Raw genomic sequence first — 20997 nt, 5'->3', positions numbered from 1 at the left:
TAAAACTCCTCCATGTGGAGCACAAACTAGACAGCTATTATCTGCTCCAATTATCTTGAGGCGGAGAACTTATTTTGGAGCATAACAATGTTTATTCAAATTTCTTGTTTGTTTGCTGCATTCGTATCTCGTGACATCGGGTGAGCTTCGTGGTGGTTTTTACAAGCGTGTCTGTTCTTTACTGCTTTATGGTATCTTGATCCCGTGTATTGGTTTTTGGTTGAACAAGTCAGTTAGACCTTTGAAGGGGCGGCTGAGTTACTGTTTGAGCCGCTGTGTGTTGATGGAGTACCGTAATTTGTATGCTGCTTTTCACGGCTCTTTCATTGCCATTGATTTTTGGTTGTCCCCTCTGTCTGTCCTCAAGGGAGACGTGAAAGCAAAGAAAATGTCGGTTTCCTAGTAAACAAAGGACTTTCTTTGTAAGCAGAGGGAGTAAAAAAGCTACAGATTAGGACTTTGACAGAACAGTGACACAGCTTATCTATATAAAAAACAACTTGACAACTTTACATGGCAAATGTGGCTTATGATTTGTTTTGTTGTCAAATACTTTCAGATGCTTTATGTATGCATATGAACCAAAACCATAATGAAGCGTTTTAATTTATACCATGGGGCGGTTGAATGCTTTGTTGTGATTGGTTGAAAAATGTCCCATGGGTATGCATTATTTTTTGATAAACGCACATCTAACTTGTCAAATGTCTTAAAATAACCACCAGAGCAATGTGTTAGCAATGTCTCTGGAAACGGTGCTATAAGCTGAATAATTGACTTCTGTCCTTTGAATTATTTTAAAATAATGCACACCCGAGGTGAGGCTTTGTGTCGTGCCGCATTACCACCTTGGGTGTGCATTACTTTAGAATATTTCAATGGCACATTGTCAATTATTTCTTACATATAGTTAGGGCTGGGACGATAAATTGTGCGATTTTGCTTACTATGCTTCCCAATGAATTACGGTGAAATGCCGCTATACCCAAAAGCCAAAGGGCGATCTCGTGCAAAAACTCAATAAGCGGCGCAGAAGAAGAACCACTAACACACAGTCCTTAGCTGTGTCTGAAACTGCTCCCTGCTTCAAATAAAAATGAGTGAGCGATTTCAGACACTGACGTAAATACCATGCGTCAGAGAGTTTGTCGCAGAGGTTTGTCATAAACCTTACACCTGTGTGGTTTTATTGATTGTACTGTGAAATGGTAAAGTCTACTTTCTTACTGTATTAGTTGATAATAAAGAGAACAAACAACTGCTTATCATATTTATTTACTGTTGTTTATTTATTGTTTAGTAAAAATGTGTATAAGATTTTAAATAAAAGATATCACAATTATTTTTTTTTTGTTTATTTTCAAAAAGAAGAAAAAACTGACAACAAGAAATAACACAAGTTTAGCTGATTACACTTACGCGCCTGTCTCCCGTTGTATCATGGGAAATAGGAGTGGGCGAGTGTACATCGAATTTACCCTAAAAACCATTGTGCATTGTGGGTAAAAAGTAGTGAACAAATGTAGGGAATGATGTTTCGGACACCACTACAAAATGGCCGACACCCGATAAAGTTCAATATAGTGGATAGGGAGCGTTTTCGTACACTGCTCTTGTGATCTTGCCCTACATCATCATTAACCGTCGAAGTTCAATTCTAATTCTCAAGAACGCAAGTACAGAGGACGCATGAAAATACCTGGTTGTGTTCTTGATATTGGGGATGCATCGAGTGCAGACTTGCACGCTAAAATCGCTTTACGCCCCAGAAGTCATTGCGGCAAAACAATGGCAGAGAAATGAAGTGCTACGCACAACAAGTTTTTAACGCTGTTTTATGACAATAACACAAATATGCTTGTACATATATATGTATATAAATTGAGACGCTGGTTAAGTAAACGTTTGTTTGTAAACATTTGAACTAATAAATACCTGAAAAAGCTAATTTGATATATTTGGCATAGAATAACTAATCTTAATTGAGTTTCTTATTTTAGATTATATTATTATTTCTTGACAAGGCATCTGACTGAAATATTTACGTATTTGCCATTACAAAATGACATAATAAGAAATAAAATAATGTATATAATAATGCAGATAATGATATGATTGTCACTTTATGAATGATGCGATGTTGAATCTGGGGAGGTCAGGTGACCAACAGAAAGATTGCACAGATCTAAATTTTCACAACTGCGTTCTGGGTTCTCGCGACCATCAGAATGCATTCTTCCAAAGTCACCGAAATCCGTTCTTTGCATTCTTGGAATTAAGAAACAGCCCATATTTATATTGCTGTTCATCAAACCTTTCAGGTATTTTTATGATAATAAAGAATATTTGAAGAGTTTGGTTCCAAAACCAGATAACTCCGTTTTTAACATTTTTGTCAAAACATGTTTACTATAGGTTATCTTGTTTCTTGTTGTTTTATTGTGCTACTAAGTTGTATTTTTTTGTGCTTAAATCAAAACAAACCATCTGCAGCTTGATTGATATTAACTGGAATGCACAATCAAAAACAAGAGTTTTCTCGTTTTGGAACCAAACACTTAAAAAATTATTATTTTTGACGAATGTTGCTTTTTCAAATGCATGTTATAAATGACTCAAACTCAGTGTTTTTAGATTGATACGGACTTCTGACTGATCAAAGAGCAATAATGCATGAAAGAGCGGTGTATAATATCAACTTTCCAATTCAGGATCGATATCAGACAGGCATCATTAGTATGAATCGCGATAATTGACCCAACCCTTAAAAAATGTATTATGCAATACAATAGTGTGCTGCATAACAATGACGGTAATAGTATCTGACAGTAATAATATCTGAATATATATATACACTCCACTTCCCAGTACAGTATAAGAAGAGAAGTGACTCAACAATTCACATATTAAATCTGCCCAAACAACATCAAACCACAGTTCATCAAAAACCAATAAAGTTAACACATCAGCGAGGCAGTCAGATGCACCAGTAGCAATGATGAGAGCACGGCGCAAAGGACCTCGACCAGCAAAAAAGCCCATCAAATCCCAGAGGTTGAGGAGTTTGTGATAAGCTCCCTCCATCTGAAGTGTGTATCTGACTTATAAAGAAGCTTCTCTGAGGCCGCTTGTGTCTTTCGAGGGATGAAACCTTAATTAACTTCATATCTGCCTTTGCTTATTGTCACTGCCAGTCACTTGCTTCCCGATACACACAATAATATTATATACCGGCAAACCTGCCAATGCAGCATATATGGAGAAACACATGAACAGTGGCGCCAAGCACAGGAAGCCGTAAATTCCTCTTCTCCTGCACTTCTTTACATAAATAAATCAAGATTTCACATTATAAGATAATTAGCACAATTTACCTACTGAATGCGAGCCAACATGCAAGTCTAGAAGATAAAGAGGAAAGAGGGCAACACTGAAAGTGAAACTTTGGCTGTAACTAAAAAGAGAAAACCGAACTGAAGGGACACTCAAGACCCATCAATCACATTATATTGCTCCAGCCTCACGAAACATGCGATCCCTCCACGTCTCTGCTCTCCACGTTCATTGTTCAGCCGTAGGGAGGGAGCGCGTGGACGAGAATCACTGTAATTAAACCAGACCCGCTTTTAATTAAATCTCACGTTGGTTAATTAGGAAAATTATCTTTAAAGCAAATTCCATCTTTACAGATGTTCTCGCCGAACCATTGCGAGTAAAGCGAGTTAGCTGAGGCGGAAGCAGAGGGGCTCAGTCCAAAGGCCGATCATCTATTGCCCAAATGTAATTTCGGCCCATTGTCCAGCATAGTGGATTTCATTAGGCCAAATTGAAAGTGTAATGCAATAAGAGACTGGCTGTTTCTCAGATCTGTGCTTTCCGGAGCCCCGGGGAGAAAAAGGGGAGGGTCACTAATCTCATTGATTGACACACTTGGTCCAAGGCTCTAGTCGGTGCCAACTTCACACATGTATTACCAGATCTAATTTTCCTTAATATGCATTTTTTTTATTTAATAGGGGATGTAACCACCAGAGACATTGAAGGGGATTGTATGGGCTTTTCAATGAATGATTCTTCAAAAATGAGAGAGATTATCGACGAGAAGTGCACATGGACTATAAAAAAGTCATATATTTATGATTCAATTAGGGTGCTTTTAAGTCCATTGTCTGTTTAATCTGCCATTGCATGATAAAAGCGGTGTGTGCAGTATGATGGGCATCGAACCTATGACCTATTGCACTGCTAACACAATGCTCCACCAGTTGATCTACAGAAAAACTCATAAGAGGATTTTAATGCAATATATTTTAATGCAATATATGTGTATATCTCATTGGTAGGTCATTGTATAAGCAGTGCAAAGTTCATGGGTTTGAAGCCAGGGAAAAAAAATCCAAAGTCGCTTTGGATAAAACCGGGGTACTGTTTGAAAAGTCTTTTTAACATAAAAACAAACAAACAAACCACAAAAATGATGTAAGAGAACAAGTATAGTCAGTGTGAGAAAGGACGTGAATTGCAACGGATGGGTTTACATGAAATGTGGGTGCACAGCACGCAGACTAGTCCATCTTTCTGTTCGTCACCTCCTCCAGTCTAAAAAGCCATTACATAAACAGCCCACTTCTTTCCCACTTTGCATAGTTCACCATCTTTACACAAGAGCCCTGCAGTTTCGCACTGTCTGCAGGGAGAGCCGCCTGTATCACCCATCTAATCTGTTTTCATGTAGCGCTAACGCTCACTTTATGGACATGTCTCTTTAGAGGGTGACAGTTAAATTACTGCATCTGTTAATGGCTCATCTCTTCTGATTTATATGTTGCCGGGGGAAAGAGTGTATCCAGGCAACCACAAAGCCTAGCAACAAAAGGTCAAAGCAGATACAAAAGAGTGACTCACTCATAAAAAACTGCAGCATCAATATTGTTGCCGAGACAATAAGTGGAGGAGAAACCATTTAAAGAAAGAGGAAGGGCGCTTTAACTGACAATAGAAATCCTACAGAATACAGTAGGCTGCAAATCAATAGCGCTGAATTTTGAAATGAATTGGTGAGGTACTGGCTATGGCTAGTAAAAGAGAGCAAAAAAGTTAATAAATAAAACAAAATGTTAAAAATCTTTTGGATAAGTGATATATACAAATCAACAGATGTTGTCAAGGTTGCCAGGGTTACGAAACAAAACCAGCCCAATTGCCAATCAAACTAGCCAAAATGAAGCCCAGTGTTCTTAGGCCAAGCAACAAGACTCTGAATTTAGCATTACCAAATCTATAAAAGACAACAACATAAGCAAACGGCTTTTGTGGCACAAATTTAACTCACAAACCATGTTCATAGTCTCCCCTTGTCTTTAGGCAACCATTTTTTTGATTACAACACAGTATTTCTTAACATATTTCAAGGTCAGTTCCTAGCCAGACCAATAAACAAACAGACCGAAAGTTAATTTCGGGCCAGGCGCGTTTTGGTTCCAAAACAAGATAACTCTCGTCAAAACATGTTTATTATTATGTTATCATGTTTTTATTGTGTTTTATGGTGCTAATTAGCTGTATTTTTTAGTTATGAAGGCTTAAATCAAACCAACTGCAGTTTGATTGATATTAATTGGAATGCACAATAAAAAAACTCTCTCGTTCTGAAATCAAACTCTTCATATTTTGCATGAAAATGTATGTATTTAAGTAATTACAAACACAAACTGATTTCATAAATAAATAATTGTGCTTTAAGAGGGACAGCAGATAAAAACAAAATACAGCAGGACAAAAAACAACCCCGCCACAGCATTTTAACGCCGGATTTCCACCAACTGCGGAGCGGCTGCAGATCGGCTCCGCTGCGTTACGGCTCCGCACTCCGCCGTCCGCCAATACCCACCAGTTCCATATTTGTTGCAGAGCGGCTGCGTGCTGAAGTGACAAGGACCCATGAGGTCTTCAAAATTCACGTGATGATCACGTGATACCTAGTTTTATCTCTGCCCATGAATTATGCGTTTTTACAAACCAGCCCAGATCACAACACGAGATCTCGCGTAGACAGAGCAGTACATAAAATCCATCCAAAATTCAAAAAATAAGAAGGTTGCTAAAACCATTTATTCATGCTCTATCTTTAATATATTTATTTGAAACTCCCCCTGGCTGTATTCTTTTCTATTATTTGTTGTTTCTGTATTAATGACTTTATTTGTGTGTGTTTGTAATGTTTAATGACGAATTCAGCTATGATCACGCGATAAAGTAATGGCTCCGCCCTGCGGAGCTGTCCGGCATCTGTCAAAAATAGAAGCTCTGCGTATTTGTGCCGGAGGGCTGCGGATGGCCGGAGCTGTGACGGATTCGGAGCGCAGTCAGTGGAAATACACACATTGACTTGAATGGAAACCGAGAAGATCCACAGCCTTTCCTCAGTCGGTTGAAGTTGGGGGTAAAAGTAGCCCAATTCTGTGCAAAAATCGCATACTCCCCAACACTGGATGTTGTGAGTCTATAAAATAAGTCAAATGTGAAATTTAATTGAACACTTGGTTGAACCACAAATAAATCAGTTTCACATTTGAAAATTGACTAAAATCTAATGAGTTAAAACAACTCAAGTACACTCCTAAGAACAAAGCTATGTCAAAGAAAAAACATTGCTGGGTCCCCAAAGAACCTTTCAGTCCAAGTTTCTTAAAAGACCCACCCACTTTTTAAGACCACTGATATAGACCCTTTTTCAGTCTATACGTGATCAAATAGCCTGCGCGCGCATTTTGGCAACAGAAGTGGTGTTGTTCCCCAGTGGTTCTAAAGTGTTAGCAACTCAGAAAGTTTATCAAACCACGTCATCATTGTGTACAAACAGTAAAAGGGTATATTGGACCCACTAATTTTTTTCTCTATTTTATAAAACTTTGTTCCACGTTTTAGCTAAAGCCTTGACTTCCACCCTGCTGCTTCCTCAAATCCATTCCATTTGGCTCATTTACAGTCCATTTAATTTTCATTCCATGTCGTGCTTTTTTACTACTTTTGCACTCCCGCGACACAACAAGCTAAACAAAGCTTTTAGGCTATAAAAGCAATTGTTTAAAAAGTATATCTCACAATACTTTTTTATGATGTCACATAAATATTTGGTGTCCTCAGAGTATGTATGTGAAGTTCTAGCTCAAAATACCCCATAGAAAATGTATTATAGCATGTTAAAATTGCCTCTTTGTACTGTAGGTGTTAGGGGTGACCCCGAATAGTCGAAGATTCGATGCATCGATAGGAGAAGCCTGATTCGACCTCCAATCTCATAGTCGAATCGTCGCAGATGTGTTATGAAATGAGGATCATTCAATTTTGGCCGTATATGGGTGCACACATTATCTGATTTCACATATAACAGCTTTCTCACAATATATTAATATACTGCATATTATGATAATGCTGCAAATAATATGTGAAGTAACAGCTTTCAATAAATATTTTTAAAATGCGTTAATAAATCCAACAACCCCTTTGACCGGGCTTCACGTCCATAAGAGGTCTCTATGTTAATAAAGCCTTGCCTCTTTGTTTCGACATTTAAAAGACAAAGCTGGCAAATTAAACTATGACTTTCGTTCTTTTAATAATTTCTATATTTTATTTTATTTATAAATCACTTTGGGTTATCTTATTTAACTATTTGGCTTGTGTTTTGTTTCCGTGCACTTGAGGCATTTTGCATATTCGTTCTGCACTTTGCTACTTCTGACCTTATTTTATTAAAAAAATGTATTTATTATAAACGTAAATTCCGATCTAATTTAAGTATGTAAATTTTAGATAGCTTTTCGTTGTATCAATGTTGCGCTATTGCGTGCTGGCCATGCTTGCGCATGTAATTTAGCCGAACGGGTGCTCTGCGTCTCATATTTAGGAGTTCATCAAATCTAAACATTAAAAAACGTTTTTGACGAGTATAAGTTTTTAAAATGTATTCAAAACAGAGTGGTTATATTGTCTATCTTAAAGTTAAACTACAAAACAGGTAAGCCGTTTTTTTTATTTCGGTGATGAAACGGAAATCTGCACCGAACCTATTTCTGCCTGACACGAATGTCTTTCTTGTGATTTAATATTATGGTCAGTCGGTGTTCACTTTCAAATGATAGCAAAGAGATTCCTGAAATAAATAATATCATCCGGTCTTTCTGTATCTAAAGTGAATACAGAGATGATCAAAGTCAAAGCAAGCAAGCAGGTATTTCTGTGCTAAATAATAACGCGTAGTGTCTATAAAATCATTAATTTCAGTGTTTTTCTTGTTATAAATTAAAGTTTAATGAATTGTATATAAAGATTAGTTTTGATCATTTACAGTCACAATCACAAATTATTTGTCATTTCTCGTTTGTCGGGGTTTTTTTGGTCATGACTGCTTTGACGCGCTATCTCCAAATTAAATAAAAACAAGCCGGAGTTTCCAAGGTAGGATCACCTTTGTTATTTTTTTAGGTTTAGTTAAAAATGTATTTTTGTGTGATGTTCTGTAGATCGCTGCTTTAAAATGTTAAGACGAATAATTAAACAAATGTTGCCTTACATTTTACCTTAAAAAATATATATATAAATATATAAATGCATCGTCAGTTTTGTCTTCGTTTATTACTTGAAAGACAGTTTTGGTCACTTTATCAGACAGTTGTTTATGTGTGCTGCTTGTGAAAGAAAACAAAAGTTACCAATTTGTACCTGGTCTGGCCCCCTCCCAACCCATGCACACAAACATAGATGATTCGACTATCGGTCGACTATGGAAAGATTCGAAAATTCTGATTCGAATATGTAAATCCTTAGTCGAGGACACCCCTAGTAGGTGTGAGAAAAAAATGTGTCCTTAAATATGCAAATTAGTTGATCCTTGCACTAAATGTCAGTGCCGTGGTTGGATAGTGCAGATTTAGGGGTGGTACTATCCCCTTCTGACATCACAAGGGGAGCCGAATTTCAATTACCTATTTTTCACAAGCTTGCAGTTACTGTGTTGTCCTTTTTCACATTTTCTAGTTTGATACAAGCACTGGGGACCCCAAATATAGCATTTAAACATAAAAATCACATTTTCATGATACATACCCTTTAATTAAAATGCACCAGAATACAAGAAACTGGCATCTACTCCAGTAAATACTTTGGACCTACCCACATTTTCTTTTTTGCTTTCAACACCCATGTAAAGAACTACAATGAACCTTTGGTGCAACAGTTCTGTGGATGTTAAAGGTTCTCTATGGCAGTGGTTCTCAACTCCATTCCTGGAGGCCCACTGCTCTGCACATTTTGTATGGCTCTCTTATCTGACAGACTCAGTTCAGTTAATGGAGATCTCCACTAATGAGCTGATGATATGAATCATGCATGTCAAATAATGGAGACATACAAAATGTGCAGAGCAGTGGGCCTCCAAGATAATGTTGAGAACCGCTCCTCTATGAAACCATACAGCCAAACACAGAACCTTTAAGGAACCTTTACTTTTAAGAAAGATAAAAGCAAAAATTATCAGAGATCAAATAATTATAAGCTTTATATCTGGAAAGAGTCAAAGGTCAGAATATATTGTGTTTCCGATGATGTTCTGGTCTCGCATACAAAACTGACACAACCTATCGTACCTTCATCTTCAGCCTGACCCAAATGCCTCACATTAGCCTTTCAGTATCTGCTTATTCACTTCCCGCTTTTCATATTCCTAACAAGACTTGGAATAATAGCTGTCAAATCAGCTATCATTTGACAAGTCTGACCTTTATTTACAAGTTTACAATTTGCTGGTATTGGCATAAGTTTAATCTGGACATTGTAGTAGTCATTTTTCTCTTGTTTGCTTTTTACTCACAACAAACTTAAAAAAAAAACTCTCCACACACCATAATTGCTTTTTAAATAAAGGGGTATGAAATACATACAGTAAGTTTTAGTCTGATTGAACTTAATAAGGCTGAGGTTAGGCCAGCATCCTTATGAAACCTATGTGGCTCAGTCCAAATAATATTTTTTTTTATTTTTTTATAGGCACCCTGGAGAATATTCATTAATGTGTTTCTTCTGCTTTTAATAATCTGAGCCGCTGGTAATAACTTTGACTGCAAATACTGTTTTTATTCAATATCCATTTTCGCCTGCTGTGCAAAAAACACATGGGGATTCTAATGGACTAATGACAGATCAAACGAAAACAACATGCAGAGCGAGAAAAAAGTGTTAGTTATGAAACGACTGCCATCGATTGGTAATGAATAACTGAATGAAAAACAATCCGACGTCATGAACCAAGTGTGAACATATCGAACAACCGCGTTGCGACCGCAAACACCTAAAAAGAAAACCGTGGCAGAACTTTCATCACATGCTAAATGTCAGAGACAACGCTCAGGCAAGTGTTAGGAGACTTTAATTGATTTTGATTTTTTTCACTTCTCCATTCAGAGTCTAACTGCAGACCTCCGACTCTGCCCATCGCTATCACAGAACGCTTCTGTGTTCTCTCCTCTGAATTCAGTTCGGTGGGTGATCGGCCCTCTGTGTTCCAAGGGGGGTCTTTGTTCACTACGGCACATCTGAAATACCAATAGGTCTTCAGCCAACTCACAAAGGATAGATTTTTTTTTAGAGATATCCTGCTGGCGTCATGAAAGATGCGGAGCCATTTTTGCAAGTATCAAAGACGCACTCGCTCTGACAAGACAAATGCTCCAGACCTTTAGTGAAGCGTGTTTTCACTGTCTCAGAAACACCCCAGAGTGCCTTCTCACGGCAGAACCAGGCCAATGCTAGGTAATGAGCGCGGTTATTTCATATGTTACTATTTACAGGTTTGTTTTTGGTGAACTCAAGTGCTTAAGATGGAGATGGAGTGTATACCGTTGTCTTGGACTTTAGAATTGCTGAATGATATGGACCTGGTCAGCCATGCTTAAATAATTGAGTGTTCCTGTAACTCATACATTATGACTCGTTTCTAAATAAAAGGTGATGATTCTGCAAAGATGTGACAGTGCATGCACAAAATAAGTGGATATCTATCAAAAATCAGCTTATTATAGAAACCTGTTTTCACGCATTTACATGCAAATCAATAAACGGGCTTCGCGGATAATTGTGTTTACATGAGATTTCGAGATTTATCTGGTTTACGACAGGCAGTGACATGACCGCCTATAGTCTACCCAATCGTTCAAAAGCTGTGAGAAATTTGTCAAAACCTATTGAATCTCTTCTTATGTCTGCAGAACCTGTAAATGAACTGCCTGCATTGAGAGCAGATGTTTATGCGTTACTTTAAGCTTACTTCCCTTCGTGACATTGTTTTTTGGCATGCGGACATATGCACATATGAACAAACCTGAAAAAAATGGGTTTACATGTAACCATAAATATTGGGACAGAGGCACATTTTGTGTTATTTTAGCTGTTTACCAGGGGTAATGGGCAGAAATCAACCCAGAGGGGACATTCCCATTGAAACAATGGCACGTGCCCATTTTTGAGCCATGGCTTTTGCATGCAACCTTAAAATCAATTAAGCATCTTTTCATCCGTTTCAAGGGCAAAATATGACCAGTTCTTCACTTTTCTAAGATTTTCGCTGTTTTAATCACATGTTTCATTCTGGACGCAATTAATTATTAAGGATTATACCACTGGCCCGTTAAATGCTGTATTCTGATTGGCTGAGAAATGTTTCATGGGTGTTGATTATTTTCCTGTAAACCGCACACCTAATCTGTCATATGTCTTAAATATAGGCACCAGAGCAATGTTTGTAGTAGCCGTGGTATAAGCTAATTGACTCCGGTCCTTTGAATTATTTGAAAATAATGCACACCCGCAGAGTAACTGCACTTCGCATCGCATTGTGCCGCATTAACACTTTGTTGTGCATAATTTTTTTAGAATTCAATGGCCCGTCGTCAATTATTCCTTACTTAACCCTCTGGGGTCCGACCATTTTGGGACACTGGCAGGGGTTCTGACATGCTCTTACACTGTAAAAAAAACCTTTGCTGCCTTAAAATTTTTCGTTGAATCAACTCAGATTTACAAGTCATGTCAACAGAAATTAGTTGTCACAACTTATAAAATATAGTTGAGAAAAGTCAACTTAAATTTATAAGTTATAACAACTCACCTGTAATTATAACAACTCATCTCTAGTCAAGATAAATAATAGTACATTGAAATGACTTGTAAATCCGAGTTGATTCAACAAAAAATTTTAAGGGAGGAAAGTATTTTTTACAGTGTACATTTGGTCTTTTTTCAGTTGCTTTAAAACATATTAATGGCTAATATCACATAACACTGTATTCAGCACAAACTGTGCTGCAATAATATGTAAGTAAAATGTAAGTACATGTTTGTATTTTTAAGTAAGTTATGTTTATGTGTGGTAGGTAAAAAAAAGAAAAAGTTGCTAAAATAAGGCCAAGGAACACATCCTAAACATTTGACACTATACGGCGTTGGTGCCATCATTGTGCACTGTCACGGATTAACTGTGTACAAAGAGGATATAGTTTAAAGCCCATTTCTTAATGTTATACCTAGATGGGGCGCGGAATCACATATGTGCAAAAATGCGTTCCTATTTTTATATACTGTAAATATGTTGGTAACAATTTGCAATAAGGTTGCGATTGTTGGGCGAATTAGTTTTTCAATAAATATCAATAAAATCATTCATAAACACTTCTCTTTTTTCGTCGTTGTCTTTAAAAAATATGGTGTATAGAAGGTTTTGATGTTTATTTGACATTAATAAAATGATTACAGTATGAAGGGAAGCTGTGCACACTGTGCTAAGCCGTGTTCAGGAAACCACCCCTATATGTTTAAGTATAATCTAACTATGTGCATGTAAACTTTTGTTGTCAAAAGAGTCTTTGGTACCAAGTCAGTATTATAAAAATAATAAAGTCATCTGTTCCAGATTTTGTACCGAAACCACCACAGAACCGTGTCTACCCGGAACAGAGCACTGTCTGACAGGTAGTCTTTCAGAAACTCTTAATAGTTACAAGAAGACACTGATGCAGGGTCTCTGAACTCCACAAAATCAAAGTCGCGTACAAAAATACTTAATATTTAAGGCAGATCACAGACAGAAGGAGCGAAGTGTAGTGAAAGGAAGAAACACATTTAAAGGTCGACACCTGGTTTCGTTGTAGCCTGTGAGCTTCGGTTTTGTTAAATAAGATATGTTGATATTAAGTGTGCCGTATCTGCCAGCCAGCCAGAAGTTCTTGAAGTTCAGTAAGTTTTTTATTTCATTTCACTTTTGATCTAGAACAGAATTAACCTTTTTCAAAATATCTCTAAATTATTAGTAGTAGAATATACTGTTTTCTAACCTTTTAGATAAAGTCTGCCATTTACACTGCACACAAATACCAGTTTACTGTACATTAAAAATGACCTTTGGAATAAATGGCATCCCCAATTCTGTGGTAATATGTACATGCTTTCTTTAAATGTTAGTTCCTTCCTTTTATTTTCTTATATATATCTTATATATATTTTTAGGGGAGAGTAATACATCTGCTGTATGTTAAATGTTATGCTTTACACCCAAACTCCACACACACTGCAACGCCTTCAAATGCATTAGCAGCATTTAAATTGAGATATTATTGCTGCTACATTCCCATTAAAAAATATCCCACCAATTTATTTAGTAAACTGTCAAGTTTTGACATAAAGAGAAATTAATAAGATAATACAGGTGGATCTGATTATCATTGATTTTGGTCTATTTTTATCTAACGTTACTTTAAGCTAATGCTTAAACCTCTAATTAGAATCTCTAAAAGTGAACTTTAGAGGTGTTGTATCAGAAACTTACACTCCAGAGCCAAATAATTGAGTTTTCCGCAGAAATAAGATTTTTACATTGATTCATGCTAGCTGTTACACGTTCCGCCATTTGCAGTGTTTCATTAGACGATGCAAGCAAAGCTATTAATTTGATTCATGAATATCTCCATACTTCTGACTGAGTTTTCCTCACAGTTAAAATATAATTATTGCTGATTTATGGTTTTAGCGAGATTCTTCTAAAATCACGGAACTTAACTAACAAAATAGACGAAAAGAATAAAAGATATTTAACATGAATTAAAATAGAACATCTTTAAACATTAATTAAACTGCAGATTTGATTCCAGTCCAGTCATGCATTCATGGCTACTTTGTTCTATTTGTTCCACCTAATGTAAAAATTGGTCAAGACAAGCCTGATCTCACAGGAATTCATACATATTTTACAAGTTGGCTTATTTGTATGAATTTTATTACACGGCTCGTTGAAATGATTGGTTCTGATTGGCCAGTCGCAACATTTGCAGGTTTGTTATAGACCTTTTGCGAGTAGATGTCACAGTTACGTCACTGCAAGCTGCGCGAGCAATGTGGAGGCAGAAATGAAGGAGTGAAACGAAGAATATAACTCACTAGAAAATGTCTTGTTGTGCTGTTGAGGGTCAGAATAGGAATGCCAAAAAAGATTACCTTCATTTTTATAGTATAACGTCGTCGAAGACAGCATTAGAAGATAAACGTAGGTGTTTATGGTTGCAATAAGCCCTTAAACGGACAGACTGGAGTGATGAAATCATTTGGAAATCTTTTAATAATTAGAATAGAAAATAATTAGAGAAGATGTCTGATGTTTTGTCGAAGTCTGTTCCCTCTATGTGTTTTTTATAGTGTTTTTATCACGTTAAGTTTTTTATTTTTATTTAGAAGGATTACAGATTTGAATGAGTTCATAATATCAATAATTTCACCATTTATTAAATCTTTCATAATTTTTCCGTTTTCTATTACTTCTTTTTAGCTTATATCTTAGCCTATGTCTTCTTCCTGTTTGTTCTAAAATTATTATGTTTACATACTTAAAAATTATATAAATATAGCACACACACATGATGTAAAGTGTTATTAATATATAAACAGGCCTATACAAATTAATTTGTATGTAATCATAATTGTTTTATAATAGTTTTAGAGTAAACATGTAGGCTATAAATATATGGAAGAAATAATAGAAAACAGGAAAATAATGAAATATTTAATAAATAATATTATATAGAATACATGATAGTATTGCTTTATATGTACTTTAGCGATTCATACTGTAAAAATAATTGATTTACCAATAAAGAACAATACATATACATTACATAAATGCACACATATCAGTAGCCAAACCATTTACAGTAAACTTTTAATTTATCTAAAAAATAAATAAGGTGGTGAAAATGCTATAAGAAACATTACACTAAAGAGAAACATATGGGAAACAAACGACAGAACACGGGATCCATAAAAATCACAGTTTAAAGCTAAAACACTTCACAGCGCTATTGCAGAGCTGTCACTTTCTACCACCAGTTGGGCTCCGCCCACAAAAAATGTAATCTCTGTTTGCAAACACGCAAAAGGTCTATTCCCCGATAACAACCGCTCAAAAGTAATAACATAGGTAACCCGGATACTGCAAATCAATTTCACAGATACAAAAATGTTTAATATTACACAAACATTTTATATAAATAGGTCTTTTAATAACGTATATGGCATTAAATTTACTAGTGATTAAACCAAATGGAGTTATCTTATCTTAAAACTGAAAGTAAATGGGGTTTCCTCGCAAATCAAATATTTAAAATACATTTCGGTATCTTACTTATGAGGTAAATAGCCGTATAATAGGTCTCACCTAATCCCCTTCAGTGTGATACAGGATCCGCTTTATGATTGGTTCTGTTCACACTGTCGGGGCTTATTTCTGCAATAACAACCGGCTGTCTCTACATTATTCCTTACAAAACAATAATGACCCCCTAACCCCAACATGGGCAAAAGCAAATGATACAAAACACCTCTTTGCGAGGTGTGACAAGTGTAAAAAGTGCTGCCCTGTTTCTCTTTCTTTATTGTGATGTTATTAATGTCAATTGTTTTTATGCAATTGCAGCACTTTGGTTATTGAAAGAAATTGAATTGAAAAAAATTGAAAGAAAGAATTTGAAAGGAAGAAGTTGAAAAAAAATGAAAACAAAAACAGAGAAAGAAATAAAAAAAATAAAAGAAATAAAGAAATTGAAAGAAATAGAAAAAATGTAAATAAATAAAAAGAAAATATCTAAAATTATCTTACAACTGAATGTAAATGCACTGTCAGAAATAAAGGTACAAAACTGTACCTTTTCTGTCATTGGGGCTGTACCCTAAGTTTCCGTTTGGTACCTTTACAGGAATACAAAACAGAACACAATTTTGGGTAGATTACCGTACCTTAAGGACCTACATTGTTAAAAAAAAGTCAAAATATGTACCCTAGCTGTCAGTGGGGCAGCACCCTTTAAAAAGGTAATTGTATGAACTATTTGGTACAGATATGTAAACATTTAGTATAGGTTTCCTCGCGGAAGGTCTGAATTCATTAAAAACGAGCAAATAAAATATATTTCAAATAAACATTAAAATGTTCCTTACCTTAGATACCTTATGAGGTACAAAATAAAGAAATTGAAAGAAAAAAAATTAATTTAAAAATTGAAATAAAGAAACTGAAAAAAGAAAGAAATTGAAAAAGAAAGAAATTGAAAAAAGAAAGAAAGTAAGAAAGAAGGAAATTGAAAAAAAAAATTGAAAAAAGAAATTGAAAGAAAGAATTTGAAAGAAATAAATAAATTGAAAGAACAAAAGTTTATTATTTATATAATTCCTGCTAAGAGAACAGGAAACATTGCCAGCTACTATTTTCGGAAACGCACCCACGCATTCCTGACCTGATGTACAATCACTTCACCTCTTCAATAAATCTCATCCAACACAGACGTCTGAGGCAGGCAAGATTATTACATTTATGATGACTGTCCCAAAATAGACTTATTCAGGAAACCCAGAAAAAATATTTTGTTGCTCATATCTCATATCTCTTTTGAAATCTCAGCTGATTATATTAAGTTCTCACTTGTCTCAATAAACTTTGTCTCGCACATTTCTTAGCAAAAATGAAAATAGACACAACTGTTGACAAACAGCAGGAGCATAGCACTATAAAATAAACTGAAAGAGCGTAAAAATAAGGAAAGTCAGTGTTAATTTGACTTAATCAAAGACTCATGTGTCTGATTAAACCTGAGCACAAAGCATTTCAGAAAAAAATAAAATTTCTTTTGATGAGACAAATCAGTCGTAAAGCAACTACTTCCATTTGGGCTCAATCTAATATCATGGCTGTTAAGAGAAGCAACTGAGATATTAAAGAGATATCATTTGTGATTTTTCTCCTCCGGGTAGTCATTTGATCACCAACGATCTTGTGCAGTTTTGGATGACAGAAAAGCTATTTAAAATGATAGCGTTTCATCACAGCCAAAGTCCTACGAAAGAGCGTAACATCATTTAATTTCTCTTGACACATACAGATGCTCCCCTCAACCTCTTAATCTCTCTATAATTAGTGATGCACAACACAGTGAAGTGGCTTTCTGACTAACGGCGCCAAGTCTGCACATATTTCCAATTTCTCAAGGAATCACCAATCAAATTGACTTCCATTAAATGGTGGATTGTGGGAAAAGGAGTGACACCTTGTTCATGTTGATTACTCTTAGTACTGTATGATATTATAGATATAATTGCGCCATAGTTTGCAACACCTCTGGGAAGATATTTCAGTCATGCAATAGTAAAGTACAGTATCTACTTGAATGGGGAAAAACAGAGATCGCATGCTTAAATCAACATATTTCTGACCAACATTTAAACCTGCATCAACTATTAATTGATGATTGGTTCTTTTAACTGGAAGGCGGGACTTTCATCCCCATCCCCAGCATTGCATTGCCTGGTATTCATGTTAATACTAATGCTCAATCTTGTTATAGCCTATCCAATATCTTTGATATACATTAAAGGTTTTAAACCTTTACAGACCTGTGGACCCCCAGATTCTTAGCCTATCCATCTTCACACTATAAAACAACACAGTGCATCCTATAATATTTAACAGATCATTTGCCAACATCCACAGAACCTGAATGACTTTTATTTCTTAGCATAAATTTTATTACAGATACAGACAGTATTTTTAAAAGAAGGCACCTTCTAGGACCCTGACTGGCAGGATAGCAAGCTGCCCACAGGTTTTTGAACACATGCAGCCATTGACCCTATAACAAAAGATGCATATTTTGTAATGGCTTGCATAAATTTGAGGCACACCAGTAAAGGTCACACCACATATTGCCCATCAGAACCGTTATCTTCCTAAAGTCCAATGTTCATAGTCTTATTTAGTATAGGCCTAATAAATGCATGCCCTATATTTAGACATAATTGTTTTGTTCAGGTTGCATTTACAGGGTTAAAACATTCGCAGGTAGTTATTCATGGCACGTGCAGAGTTTTCTGTATGCATCCAGGCATTGTGAGGTTTAATTGGGAATTTTATGTCCCCTGCAGGTGATTTCAGGCATATTATTTCCTTCTCGCTGACACCTGCTGCCCACCAAGGTCATCCACACAGAAACCAAACACGCGGGAAGAAACACCAGCAACTCACAATTAACCTAAATAATGAGATTTTACAAAGCATAACCACTGATAAATGTAGTGCTTTTTGTATAACCGTTGTTGGTGTTTTGGGAACGGTTCATTCAAATTACTTGAAATAAGTAAACTAGTGTGCCAGAATTAACAGCAACGCGTACGTGATAAAACTTAACAATCAGCTTCTGAGTAGAGGCATTACAATCTAAAACATATGTACAGTAGGGAGATAATGGGGCTAGTTGTCACTTGGAGAGGTCATAAAGGTTTTATGGGTAATCAACTTAACATAATAAAACCTCACTGGCATACGTTTATGCAATAGTCAGCTTTATAATAATGGTAGATTTTAACTAAAATGGTTAACCATGTGGTCAAAATAAAATATTCTTTTCATAAATGTTAAACAGGGGAAATTTCTCACGTTTTAAATTGTGGCAAAACAATGGTTTAATTTATTTTACATTTTACTGTATTTCACTGTATGTTAGGCTATTACATGGCAGATTACAATTGTAATATTATATACTTCTCTATAATATCCATATCCCAATCCCTAGAAATAGGTGGAAACATTTTTTTTTTTTTAAGAATTGAATGTACAGCATCCACCTACAGTACACTTATTTTTAGGGGTCAGTTTAAAGTGTAACTACAAAGTCCTGTTCTCCCATAAAATCCTTTAGATTTGTTTTGGGCAACATGAAATGCATTGTGGGCCTGAATGTGAAACTTTCTTCCTTCTATGTATTTCTTTGCTGACCTTTCCAGTTCCCTCAAAGCCTCGCTTGATCAAAATGCCCTTCAACAGTTTCCCGGGCGCCGGAGCTAATTGAATCTAAAAGACTACAAGTGAACCCGAGGCCGTGGTAATGAGAGCCGCTCAGACTGAGCACAAAGGCTCGAGAGAAAGTAGTTGCCAATCTCTCGGTCAGCTTCCTTCCAAAGGAGTGAGAAAAGGGCAGCGGTTTACGTTCTCTGATCACCAGCAAGAAATGTAAAGGTCATTCGAAGTCATCCTGGCCTATAGCACAACACTGATGCACGGCATGAATTTATGCACAGACAAGGCTAAAAGGTTAGATTGACATTACATGCCAGTGTTGCACATGAGCTTGTAACGGTAAACATTTAAGTTTTTTTGCAAAACGTTGTCTGACCCTGAAGCGCTTGAAGCCATGCCAAAAAACACCTTAACCTCAAATTAAGACAAACCTAACAGTGCTTAATTGAACTTGATTTTTTAAATCGGGTGCTCTTTGAGTATTTCTAAATAAATGCATAAATAGATTTGTCACGATCATGCAAAAAAAGCTATAGTAATTAAATATGCTTGAAGCAATTACTGTATATTTTGTGTTGCTACCTGTTTGTCTTACAAAACAACCAATATACAGTAAATGGAATAAGTCAGTCGCCAGCTTTGGCTCAAACGGCTCTGCTAAGCTAAGCTGCTGTCGAATCAGAACACACTAAACAAACTACACAATCAAAACTCGTTACGTATTTCTGAAGGAGGCACTTCATAGAACAAGGAAAACATCAGCCTGTTTTTAGGACAGTGAAAACATCGGCATACAGGTAAGTCAAAATTTTGTGAAAAATACCGCGTTTTTTAACAAGGTAAACATGAACACATGTTATATTTCGCACTGTAAACACAATCAAAGCTTCAAAAACACAGAAAGAACTAAAACGTAAATGCTTGATTTTGATTGGCCAGTCGAGACATTTGCAGGTTTGTTATTCCCAGATAACAACCAATCAAATCTACAGTAACCTGTATGCTGCAAATCATTTTGACAGGTACAGTTCAATATAACACAAAAATTAAATATAAAAATGTATTTTAAAAACATATATAACATTATATTTATTAATTATTAAACCAAATAGTGTGTTTGTGACATGTGAACATCTTGTCTTATCTTAAAAACTGAAAATAAATGTGGTTTCCTTGCAGAAGGTCTGCATTTGTTAAAAAATAACAATTAATCAATATTTAAAAGTTCCTTACCTTACTTATGAGGTAAATAGCCATGTAGGTTGTCAGACAATTGGACAGTCAATATACCATAGTCCAGCCCCCTCAACAGAAGAGATGATGTATATAAAATGACTGACCTGCATGGATAAATCGTTCATAATAAACACTGCAGTATTCTGTAAGAAATTAGAAACTGTAATTTTTTAATCCATAGTGACCTTAAACCACAGATGACTTGAGTGTACTTTATTTTAGGGGTGTACTGATAAATGCCGATATAAGCTAATAATACGTGGCTGATAACTATTCTGAATCACACAGGCGATATTATTCACAGCTATTTCATATGCTATGGCTTTTGATCAGTAAGTCCTTATCGATCTAAAATCACTGTTAGTTTTAGTCGTTTATAA

General features: G+C 35.8%; 1 long non-coding RNA gene across 1 annotated transcript in view; it reads right to left on the bottom strand.

The window, feature by feature from the left end:
- Positions 1–20701, bottom strand: part of LOC135717679 (uncharacterized) — a 158160-nt gene extending 137459 nt beyond the window's left edge. The window contains exon 1 of the long non-coding RNA XR_010520334.1: positions 20615–20701. This is a non-coding gene — a long non-coding RNA (uncharacterized lncRNA). The remainder of the gene's footprint in view (positions 1–20614) is intronic.
- Between the last annotated feature and the right edge of the window lie 296 nt (positions 20702–20997).

This window comes from Paramisgurnus dabryanus, chromosome 13 (assembly GCF_030506205.2).
Source record: "Paramisgurnus dabryanus chromosome 13, PD_genome_1.1, whole genome shotgun sequence".
Taxonomy (NCBI): Eukaryota; Metazoa; Chordata; class Actinopteri; order Cypriniformes; family Cobitidae; genus Paramisgurnus; species Paramisgurnus dabryanus.
Note: the sequence above shows the minus strand (reverse complement) of the source record. Positions and strands in the feature narration are given on the sequence as shown.